The sequence below is a fragment of the Notolepis coatsorum genome (assembly GCF_963971535.1).
Source record: "Notolepis coatsorum genome assembly, chromosome: 13".
Classification (NCBI taxonomy): Eukaryota; Metazoa; Chordata; class Actinopteri; order Aulopiformes; family Paralepididae; genus Notolepis; species Notolepis coatsorum.
Genome location: NC_140177.1, coordinates 111022744 through 111035871, shown reverse-complemented (window position 1 = coordinate 111035871; position 13128 = coordinate 111022744). Strand labels below are relative to the sequence as shown.

At 40.6% G+C, this 13128-nt stretch overlaps 1 protein-coding gene across 2 annotated transcripts in view; it reads right to left on the bottom strand.

Annotated features, from left to right (window-relative positions):
- fam49ba (family with sequence similarity 49 member Ba) overlaps positions 1 to 12880 on the bottom strand; it is a 157198-nt gene extending 144318 nt beyond the window's left edge. Inside the window, exon 1 of one of the 2 annotated variants that reach the window (XM_084327905.1) lies at positions 12776 to 12880. The gene's annotated coding sequence lies outside the window, so the exon portion shown is untranslated. The remainder of the gene's footprint in view (positions 1 to 12775) is intronic. The other variant, XM_084327906.1, reaches the window with a different exon arrangement.
- Between the last annotated feature and the right edge of the window lie 248 nt (positions 12881 to 13128).

Here is a 13128-nt window from a genome sequence, read left to right as displayed (position 1 = left end):
GTTTTCAACAATGTAGTTAAACCTAATGTTGAGTGTCCTATCCATTCATAATCAAAGACAGAAGAGGTTATATACTTTTGGGTGATATAGACTAGCCTATCACATACACACTCACAAGTCACACTAATTATTTGGATAGACTATTGCCCATGAATACAAAACAGTAGATGCAACGTGTCATAATCAAATCAAATTAGCTGATGACACAGTAGTGGTGGGCCTGATCTCTGCCAACGACGAGAGGGCCTACCTGGAAGAGGTAGAGAATCTGTCGCAGTGGTGTCAGGAGAACTGCCTCTCCCTGAATGTCAGCAAAACAAAATAGATGATTGTGGACTTCAGGAGGTCGGGGGTCAGGGACTACAGCCCCCTCAGCATCGACGGGGCACCGGTTGAGAGAGTGAACAGTTTCAAGTACCTCGGAGTCCACATATCCGAGGACTTGACATGGACCACACACATTGACAGTGTTGTGAAGAAGGCACGGCAACGCCTCTACTTCCTCAGGCGCCTAAGGAAGTTCCAAGTCAGTCAGAAGATCATTTTTTTTTATCCACTTTTTCTCCCATTTTCTATTTTTCTCCCATCCCAATTTCGTATCGTCCAATTCAACCCTCCCCTGTCTCGAACGCTGTTTCTTGCCTCCCACAAGCCGGCTGCAATGTGGACGCAGCCATACATAGCACGAGTCCCCTCCGATACTCGAGGTAGCAGCCGTCGCATCTTTTCACCTGCGCGGCGCGATCTTTCAGCGTCAGGGGTCTGCGCTTTGGAGGGGCGCCGCCCCCATTGCTTCTTGATTCTACTGCGCAGGCGCACCAACCGACCTGTAGGAATCGCTGTCCACAACGTCCGATCCCCACCCCTCAGTTTTCCCTCCCCCTAATACTGCCAATTGTATTAGTACGGACGACCAGCCAAACTGAAAACAATGTGGAGAGCTGGGCTCGAACCCAGCGTCTCCAGCATTGGTGGTGAGTGCCTTGCCCACTGCACCACCTAGCCGCAGTCAGAAGATCCTTAAGAACTTCTACTCATGCACAATAGAGAGCATCCTGACTGGCAATATCACCTCCTGGTTTGGGAATAGCACCGCACAAGACCGTAGCAGACTACAGAGAGTGGCCCGTTCAGCCGAACGCACAATTGGAGGGGGGCTTCCCACTCTCCAGAACATTTACAACAAGCGGTGCATGGGTAAGGCTAAGAGAATTATCAAAGACTCCAGCCACCCAAACAACTGCCTCTTTGAACTGCTGCGGTCAGGCAAGTGATACCGGAGTCGCATGGCAAGCACAGAAAGACTCAGAAGAAGCTTCTATTCCCAGGCCATCAGGATGCTCAACGAACAATAACACTATGTAACAACCATCAAATGCACTCACAGCACACACATCCACACGCACACACTCACTTAAACAAACAACTCACTGCAGCACCCTGCACCCACTTTACACACTTTAGAATACCTAAACACACTTTATATTTATTGGTAAAGAATTTGCACTACAACCCATACCTCATTACACCTTACTGTAAATTGTACCTAAATTGTACCTCATCCCATTTCTGCTTTGCACTATATAGTATATTGTATATTAGTATATTGTATAGTATATTGTATGGTAACTCAGTTACTTCTACTCTGCATTGAACATTGTACATATGTACATACTGAACACTTGTGTCCACGTACATGACTTCTATTTTTTACTTGCTATACTTATTTTATTTTATACTTATTTTTGTCTAGCAGTCTCTGGAGCGTAACAGAAAGAAGCATTTTGTATAAAAGTATTCTGTACTTCTGTATGACAACTAATAAAGAAACTTGAAACTTGAACTTGAATAATCAATTGACATTCTGGAATGGGACCATATGGCAGCCATCTTACCTGGGTCAAGTTCTAAACTTGCTGTAATTGGAACCATGGTGAAAGAAGGGTATGTTGTCTTTATAATCCTTGTATCTTTCATCTAATAATGTTTTATATTCAATGTGCCTGTTTAAAATGAACCAAAAAAAGATTCTGGTAGAAGTATGATTATGATAGGTTCAGGAAAACAAATCATGCCTTCAATCATGAAGATAATTTAATTAAAACTTTTATAATTGTTTATATTGTATATATAAAATTTTTGTAAGCTTGCCTGAACATAATATGTAAGACCTATATTACGGCGGCACGGAAGGTCCAGGGTTCGATTCCCACTTGGGGACCAGGTTTCTGCGTTGCCAGGTACCCAGGTGGGGTATCTCCCAGGCCTTTCTGTGTGAAGTTTGCATGTTCTCCTCTCCCCGTGCTCGCAAGGCCCCCCCCCCCCCCCCCCCCGATAAGAGAAACCCAATGGGAAAACATGCACAACAGATCGCTAACGCTGTCGCGTCCCTGACGAAGACGGACAGGAGCAGTTGGATTGGTCCCCGGGGCGCGGCCCCACGCCGACACCCCTATCTGCTTCCGGCTGCCCTTGGCGGGAAGGACGACGCGATGGGTCAAGTGCAGAGACTCAATCGCATCGGCAACCCAACTAATTGCATGTGTGTGTGTTCCTGTGTGTGACGCCCATCGCATGTGTGTGTCTCCTGCATGCCGAATAAAGACTTCTCCAAAGTCCAGTTATTACATTATTAGACCTGTATGTGGTATTCTGAATGGCTATTGGCTAATATCCTACATAAAGCAATACATTTTATATAGAAATCCTAAATAGATTCGGTATTATTAGAGCCATATTGAATCCGCGTTCACGGAATCGCGGACGGAATCGCGGAATTGAGCAATAAAAATGGAATCAACTCTAAACAAATTATTTTTTCTTCTTTTTTTTTACTTTTTCTTTCTTTTATGTTGTGGGACTTGTACAGCACTTTGTTCAACTTTGTCAGTGCTGTAAAGTTTAAACCTTTTTAAATCTTAGACCAAAAAAACACTTTGCTTTCATGAAATATTGTAAGCCGTCATTTGAGGCTTTATAAAAGCAGCACAATGAACACAAATCTGTCAGTGCCGAGTCCAACCTCATCTTAAATAACAAACAGCATTGCTTGTTGTAGTTAACAAAGAGAGGCAGAGTTGATTTTGCAAAAATATATATATATATCATTTTTAATTTTAATTTTTTATATAATCGAATTTTATTTTCATATTCGAATCCCATGCCCATCGAACGAAGCTTTGAAGTATTTAAGACAGCCCTATTAAATGGACTGTTACAGTATATCTTATTAAATTGTGGACATTTATTCATTCCCACTTATTAGACACTATTTCTGATGGTAAAATGAGCGTACAAAGCAAAATACAGAATTCTGAAATATTAAAACTGAAAAAACGGAATTTGGAAAATAATAAAATGGAATTTGGAAAAAAGATTAACGGATTTCATATGGCCGTATTATGGCCTATATTGGCAGCCAATTACAGTATAATCCCAGAGAAACACACCTACTGTATGTTCATATATCTATTACTTGTGAGCTCTAAGTTAGCTCATTAAAATGTTTGCTGGTTTAGTTATAACTTATTTGTTTAGCTGACAGATCAATGCTGTTGAGAGCTATCAATCAGCAGTAACATTTGACTCGGCTGGTCCATTAAAGTAACTTACTGTAGCTAACAGTAAAGTGACCTAGTTTCCTAACTTTGTAGTTTTAGTTGACCCATATTTAAAAATAAATCTCTCATCTACTCTATACTATAGACATGTGGAAAGTGATTCAAACTAGGGCTGTCTTAAATACTTCGAAGTTTCGAAGCTTCGTTCGATGGCACAAGCTTCGAACATAAAAATAAATCGAAGTCTACATTTTTTTTTTAAATGTTTGCCTCCAAAATCTTGCGCCTCCATTCCAATGAAACGAAAGTAAGCAGCGCCTTCCCGCCTCCATTCCAATGAAACGAAAGTAAGAGGCGCCTCGACTCCACCTCTCTACAACAAGCATGTGGAGATTATCTGTGTTGAAAACAACAAGGACATGTGCAGCAGACATGTCGACGAAGAAGCGAAGCAATGCCGTTTGTTATTTAAGACTATGTCGGACAGATTTGTGTTCATTGTGCTGCTTTTTTAAAGTGTCCCGACCCATATAAAAATATGTCTTAATAAAACGTGCTTAATTAAGTCGAATTCTGCCTTTGTCTCTATCAACTACATATAAATATTTATATAATTGTTTGCTTGATAGACGAAGGTTGCAACATAATTATGTAATGTCATGTCGTTGGCTGTGAGAGCAGCCCCACTGCACCCAGGCAGGGCAGCCGAGTGAAACCTTGTTGGCTGCGTCACAGTCACGAAAGGGGCTACTTAATTAATTAATCCAATCCACTTTATTTATAGAGCACATTTAAAAACAACAAAGTTTACCAAAGTGCTGTACAAGTCCCACAACATAAGATAAAAAAATTTAAAAAATTTAAAAATATATATATTAAAAAATTATTATATATATATTTTTTTTTGAAGCTTCGAATTAAAATCTAAGCTCGGCCCCGAAGCTTCGATTGCCAAAAAAATCTTCGAAGGTCAGCCCTAATTCAAACCTCCCTGGCGTCTTTGGTTCTTTTAGTACAGTAATTAGGCGCAGTACAGCCAACAACCATAGTTGCTGCCCATAGGTGGCTATTGTAAACAATACTAAGGCAAAGAAGAAGAAAAAAGAGACCCAGGTAAGATGGCAGGCGGTAGGGCTGAACGATTAATCGATTTTTAATCGAAATCGCGATTTGAAGTGATGCAATTAAAAATCGCCAGGGCCTGCAATTAAAAAAAAATACAAATAATTAAAATAAAATAATTTTTAACCAGGAAGTCCCATTGAGATACAAGATCTCCTTTGCAAGGGACACCTGGCCAAGGCCTAACAAAATTAATAGTTGGTTTCAGGTTGGTTGTCAGTTTGGCCATGGGTAGGTAGGGAATTTATTTTATTTTATTTTTTTATTTTATTCTTTCCCACGGCGACTATGGATAGGGAATTTCTTTATTCAATTAAAATGTTCACAACAACATGGATGCATGTACTCTGCCAGCATGTTTAATATCCATAATACTAAATGTTTGACTAAGATTTCTATGAAACTTTATTCTTTATTTTAATTTTTTTTATAATAATAATTTTTTTTTTTAAACTCATAAAATATATTGGGTCGCACCTAAATCGGCAGGGTCGGTCGGCAACCTGAAACCAACTATTAATTTTGTTAGGCCCAATATGACAGCAATAACATTTGCAATACATCACACAGAGGAGTTTGATAGTATTTACTGAGGATTGCCAGATAATGTTGATATTTAAACACAAAAGAAATTATAATACAAAATAAATATACATGATCATGCAACATAAAAAAAATTGTTGTAGGAACAGTTTGGGAGAGGGAGGTAAGGGGTTTTAGATTGTGTGTTGTGAAGTTTAGACTTCAGAGAGGGAGAGTAAAGTACAGAAAAAAGGTACCGTTGAGTACCGTACCGGTATCGATTCCCAGTTAAAAAGAAACATTTTCAGACTCGGTGTCCCGAACAGACCCACCGCGTAGGCCAGATGCAAGCCGCATTTTACAATAGACCTCTGTGCGGCTGCTTAAAAAAATTATAATCGCAAATGTAATCACAATCGCAATATCTGTCCAAAAAATCGCAATTACATTATTTCCCAAAATCGTGCAGCCCTAGCAGGCGGTTATCCCATAATTTATGACCTAATGTTGCATCTACTGTTTTATATCTATGCTATTGACCATATTCACATGGCGGCTATTTTGCTCTTATGTCACTCTCAGGTTGTGACTTCTTTCCACCCTGTTCCCACCCTGAGCAAAATGGCATGTGAATATGGCCAATAGCTACAGTACAACTACAAATAATAGGCTGTCCAACTAAAAACCTTGATACAAACAATGCACTGAACTGAAGATAAATACAGACAGGACAGAAGATGTTAGTGATTCATCAATAAGGGAAAATAAAGGCCCAAGTAATTTCCCTCTCAGTTGACTGAAGCGTAATAATGAGAGGGGCTAATGCTATCAGTGTCTTCCTCATGTATGAGTTAAGCTATATAATTATGCACATTGATATACCATCTATGAACTAGTGGACAATTTACTGGAATCATTTACTTAAAGATGCACTAAGAATAATATTTTTTAATTTTGAAATGAGGACCATGTAAACTCAACCACGTATTGTAGTTATGTGGATTGAGTCTACAAGTTCCTCGCTGTCAGACCATAATTGAATAAACCGCTAAATTACGCACTTATTCCATGTAATTGTGAGTGTGATTGAGTCTAAACAATCCTCATTTCAACAGTGTCCTAACTGGCTGCGCTGTTTGAGCTACACTTTTATCAGACACCCTGTTCCTATTTCCTCGCATTGTAGGATCGGGTTTACATGACGTAACAACTAACAAGTGTATATTTAACAGATTCAGTGTGGACAGAGAGCATCCGATGTATTTAGTTAGGACACGGTTTAAACTCATAAATTTCAAATTGTTACTTTTGTTGCAGTTTTTATTGCTCTTGAATTATATTTAATTGAATTCACTTGCATTGCAGAGCGAAAGCATGCACTTAACATGATCTTTTTAGAGCTTTTTTTAATTCCGTCGATTAATCGTGACACCACTAATTTAATGCACTTAGGTGAGTAGAGTACGTTTTCATATGGTGGAAGTGAACAGTACATAACCAGTCCTCTCTATAGTTATAAAAGCGGTTGGTGGATTAACCAGTCCTCTCTATAGGTTATAAAAGCAGTTGGTGGATTAACCAGTCCTCTCTATAGTTATAAAAGCGGTTGGTGGATTAACCAGTCCTCTCTATAGGTTATAAAAGCAGTTGGTGGATTAACCAGTCCTCTCTATAGGTTATAAAAGCGGTTGGTGGATTAATCATTCCTCTCTATAGGTTATAAAAGCGGTTGGTGGATTAATTAGTCCTCTCTATAGGTTATAAAAGCGGTTGGTGGATCAACCAGTCCTCTCTATATGTTATAAAAGCGGTTGGTGGTGTTGTAGTTATGCTACTTCTGATGACTTCCTCTTTAAGTTGACAGGCGTGAACTTTGACAATGCATCACTTTCATCAACCTGTTTTTCTTGAAAGTAACAGTAACTGCATGGTTGAGATAGAATCGCTTTGTAAAAATAAAAAAAAATCGTATTTATTTTTAAATGAAGTGGAATAAAAACTATAAAGTTCCATAAAATTACAATACTCACGTAATGCACTTCATGATGTTTGCCAGAAAATAAACAGTAATGTATGTAATGTGTTCCGCCTTCGTCTCAGATGTGATCTCTTTCTATGACAAACCAGCCTAATGCTGTATATTCTGATGGACTCCTGAGTCCTGTAAAGCATTGGTTCTCGTTTTCGTGTCAAGAACCCCCAAACTGATATGCATTAGGCTGCAGACCCCCACTTGATACTAGGGGTGGGAATCACCAGTTTCATCATGATACAATACGATATCGATTCTTTGGACAACGATACGATATTTGCCGATATCACAAAGTCTCTCACGATACAATACGATACGATTAGATTCAGGTGCCTGCGATCGATATGAGATGATATCATATGCCCATTTAACACAATCAGTTATGAGACTCGCCACAGGATTTCCAAAATAAGAGTATCGATATGAATCGATCTTATTACATCGCATCGATCCGATTCGATCGTTGATAATTACATCGATGTATCGATCTGGATCGATGTATCGTCCCACCCCTACTTGATACCACTCTCAGGGACCTCCATCTAATAAGATATTTGTCCTTAGATATGATTATGAGTCCAGAATTCAGAAAGTGTTGATAGTGTAGGTGGGAAGATAATATAGGAGAGTAGGGTTGAGTATCGAGAACCAACATGGTCTTGATATGACCCGGGCCCAATCATGTGCGGCACCGAAATCAGTACCGAAACTGTGAGGATCCATGTACTGTAGCAGCATGTTGCAACCATATGTTGGATCTCAGACGCTGGTTTTCAGAGGCAGGCCAGAGGGAACATACAGTATCGTTACAAGAGTTACAGATGTAACAGCTCTGATAAAACAAGAGATGCCATTCACCATTTTTTTATTGGTGATTTGGTGTTTGCATGGTATTTATTGAAAAAAAAAAGAGAAGAAAAGTATAGATTTTGGCACAGTTTAGGAACCGGTATATTTTTAAAGTATCAGTTTTGGCAATGGAAACAGACAGATTTAAACAATACCCAATCAGAATAGTCCTTCATACATTCTTGGTGGATTCACTTCTAGTGAATGGAACAGTGAAATGAACTACCCTTTTTTCTGGGGTCACCCTGCAATGCACCCAACAACCCCTGGGAGTCCCCTGACCTGATGTTGAGCACTATAGCCAGTGGTCCTGTGTGTAGCTCAGTGGGTAGAGTGCATGGCATGCTGAGCATGGCACCATGTCAGGGTTAGAGGTTTGAGGCCCACTGGGTCCAGCACCATAGTATTCCATGGTGAAGAGCATTGAGTAGGCTAATACTATATAGTACCAGAGAAGCGCTACAGCAATGCAGTCATTCATTCGACCACTGATGTCAAGTGAAAACATTTAATACATCTTACTGTCTTTTACTATTATGTACCTTACCCAACTATGTTTATATCCTTATATTACTACCTATTCATTCTAATTATGTCAGATACAGCTATGCACTCAGAGTGTAACAGTCACCTCCTGTTGACTTGTTCACAATTTGTAAGTCGCTTTGGATAAAAGCGTCAGCTAAATGACTACATGTAAATGTAAGAAATATCAATAAGGCAACAATGTACCTGATACTAGACACTGTGGTAAAAAAGGCCAAACAGCTCCCCTACCACCTGAGACAATTAACTCAATGGAGGCCAAACCCGAGATAAGTCGGGTTAACTCGCCATGCGTTGGGCGCCAGACCCGAGACTTCTCAGGTTTTGGTAGTTTATTCCTTTATTCGATTTTTTTTTTTTAAACTTTGGCCATTCCCCTGGCTCTTTTTAGCGTTTATCGCATTTATTCTGGTCAAGAATGACCGACAGAAACAGGCTGAAGGGGTACAGATGGGGGGGAAGACACTCTGGGAAAGGCACGGCTGCAGTCCGGGATTCGAACTCGCTAAACCCCAGATCCGTGACGAGCACGGTTGTCCCCGGCGCCGAAATAGCGCTCGAGGTACGTGGTGAGCTACTGGAGCTCCCCTTTATTCGATATTTTTATTCATTATTCATCCAGGGACCTTGGTGTTACCATAGGGAATGAATCTGAGATCGCCAAAGTGCAATACCGGCCGCATCCAGCTAGACGGCGGTATCGAGCATCCTTTGTAACCTTGTATCTTGGCCTGTAGAACGGCCAAATGTCTCCAGTTTCACTTTTCCTTGTCGGGCGAGGGAAGCGGTTCTCTCGGTTCCATTGAAGCGTGTCAAATATCCCCGATCCATATGTTGTGGTGGGTTATGCCGTCGACCAAATGGACATTGGATGTACCAGATGGTAGGGCTGGGCGATATGGCCAAAAACGTTATCGCGATAAATTTATAAAATTATTTTCATATAACTCAATATCGATAATTATCGTCGATACAATGTCTGTCAAGTTTAATTAACTTCTTATGCCCGGCGCCGATGGACGGGCTATTAATAGACTTGTTTTGCTGCTGCGAATGTCTCGAGTTGATGTCGTCATCAGTCCGCGCACGTTAGCAGTTAGCCAGAGCAAGCGGTGTATTCCATGACAATGTACTAAATATGACCCTAAAATACTCCGTTCCGCCCCAATACATTGCAACGACTTCCACTGTATACCCCACACTACTATAAATGTGGCCTCAGAATTCACGCCACACACCCACTCGGCACGTAAATTATAAAATAGCGCCGTGCAAGCTAATTATCCTAGCCAGCCTTGTTTACTACTTGAGTCCTACCTCCGGGTCTCCTTCCGGGTCTCCTTCCGCTGTCGGCCATCTCCTTCACTGATTGGTTGTTAGTGCGTGTGCTCATATCCAAGCTTGGAAAATCGATATATCGAAACTTTGCGACTACGTTTCATGTTTATTTCGAGGAAATAATTTATCGCGATAGTTATCGTTATCGTTTTATCGCCCAGCCCTACCAGATGGTGATCAAACAATTGGAATATTATTTTTGGAATACTCCCGATCACAGGTAAGGACGATCTGATGTCAATTTTAGCTTGATCCTGCAATGCTTTTATACCGATCGGGCTGATAAGCATTTTTAGTGTTCAATACGAATGCCGTTACTGACAATCAAATAATCAGAAACGACCCGCACCCCCCCCCCCTTTCATGCATGCATGATGGAACATAATGCCAATGATATAGATTTGATTTAGGAATAATAGCGTGTACAGGCAAGAAACGGCAACGTCTAGTGGAATTGACGTATAAGGCTATAACTCAGCATTTCATGAATGACCCTAGACCGCTCTAAAACCATACCTATATTCACCACGGTATAACACAGGAACGTATGGATGGAAAAATTCATTATTTTTCACATATTGAATGATAGATAGGTGATGTCAAATGGGCCATAGTATTGTATCCATAGCTATAATATAGACTATAGTTATAGCTCTACAAACAAGGTGACGCACTCCTATCTTTTAAAGCGCGGCCTAGCTACAGCGGGCCCAGACTAATAGCTGATGCTGAATGAGTTAAGGAAGTTCAAAGTATCAGGGAAGATACTCCACTCCTTCTACTCCAGGGCTGTAGAGAGCATTCTGACTGGGAACATCACTGTCTGGTTTGGAAACAGCACGGCCCAGAACAGGAAGGCCCTACAGAGAGTGGTGTGCTCAGCAGAGCGTACTACGGTTATTGCACTACCACCCCTGCAGGACTTATACAACAGGAGGTGCAAATCCAGAGCCTGCAGAATAATGAAAGACCCTCACCACCCCAACAACAGCCTGTTCAAGCTGCTGCGGTCAGGCAAGCGCCTCCACTATGAATTGAAAATGGGGGACCCTGATGTAAACAAGACAAACGTCTTTCTCTGGTCTGCATCCCCATAACAATTGTGTGTGTATTGAGCCGTACTGTATTGTACCCATTCTGCAATCTGTTAAATAAAGTTTTCATTAATTCATTCATTCATCCACATATACGCAGCAAGAACAGAGACAAGGCTCAGCTTCTTCCCTCAGGCCATCAGAACACTGAACACTGATCTCGCCACACACAAGCACACATGAACACATATACACATATACACACAACACGCATTATGCACTCGCTCACACACAAATGCCCCATAGGTCACTTTAAAGTTAAACACACAAGAAAAGGACACTTTAAAGGAAGGGAAAAAGGACACGTTAAGAAAATAACTTGTTGTGATTATGGCATAGTATAGTAATAGCAAGTATAGCATAGGGAGGACATAGAAGTAAAACTGTATATTGTACATAGGACCCAGTGCCTAAGTCGTAGCTCAAGTTTCAACATTGTATTGCAATTATCTCAGGATGTATTAACATGTCTATTTTATGTCTACTTTATCATCTTCTACTTATTTTATTTACTATTGTATTCTTGCACAATCGAAGTGGGCATGGCCAACCGCATTTCACTGTATGCCCTGGTATATATCTGTAATAAATAAACCTCTTGAATCTTGTATCTTGAGCTTGGAATTAATTAATGTATTTTCAGAAGAGGTAGCCTGATTACCTTGTTAAACAGCAACAACAGTTATGTTGCCTATAATGTGTTTTTGACAGCCGAATTTAAAACTATACTCAAAACACGGTGCGCGCTCCGTTGGGCGCAAAAGCGAGCATGTCTCTCTGACATTGGAGATACTTGGGGCACTTTGCTTGGAGTCAGAATGTCAGGCACTCACTCTACTCCACAACATAAAGATTTGATTTCAACACTATTCACCAATGTGCCACAGAACTACTGTGTAATAAGACAGATACTGCAGCAGATTTAAAAGAAAATAAGTGTTACGAATCTGATTGTAGCTTAATATATCAGCTGAAATGCAGCTGGCATTTAAACACAAATAAATAAATACATACTTCTAAGAATTATATGGTCAAAAGTAGGCTAGAAACAACACGACTCAACACCACTACTTATCTGGTGCATCAACTTGAAGGAACCATGTCTTTTTAACAAAATGAGGAAGTGGCATAATAACGTTTGAAATGTAGCCTATATTTTACACGGACGACGCACACAAGGCATCAGAAGTTCGGCTCCTTTCCGTCATTATGCTCAATTCAGTTTGACCTGAAGGCAAGCAATAACTTTAGTTGGGCACCGTGTACATCTGCAGTCAGCATCACTTATTGCAGGTCAGAAACGTCACTGCGTGGCTGCATGGACTCTGTGTCTGATCTGAAGCTAAACTTACTGTCGCCGTATCCCGTAAACACACATACTAGAACATAATAGTTTATTAGCAATCTATTGACAGCATTCTCGTCTAGTTTTTTTGCATACAGTATGACGCAGGGCCACAGCTCATTGGCCACGATCGTCATTTATTGATAATCAGCTGCTATTTGATTACAAACAATCACCTGTTGTTTGCCACCAAGATGTCTGCGATCGAATACTATGAATTAGCTGAACTGAAACGTGAAAATCGTCTGTCCATCTGTATGCTGCTGGCTACGTTTGGTAGGAGCTGACGTTTGTCTTTGCTTTACATATCAACGTGGACCAATCTATATCGGCACATTTCGAGCGGATGCTGTCTGTAAATCCTTACCTTCAATTGATAATCAATATCCACTTACGAGTCCGGTTTGTAAATAGCTGAATATCGTCAATCAACCAGGTGCGTAGATGCGCGCCTCCCCTCCAGCATGTTTAGACAACCCGGAAAAATAAGTTGCATTGCACAGGTCTCGACTACAGTGGGCTTGGCTGAGAAAGAAAGGCAGCCCATAATAACTATAAAAAGAATTGATTTCGTAAGTAGGAAGTGAAGTGACACTTGTTGATGGGGCAGCCTATCTACTTAACAGTTCCAATAATGGCATTTGATCTTTCAAAGTGCACTAGGTTGTACTTGTCTTGTACTATAGGGCGCGTCATCATGGTTGACAATAATTTTGAGCA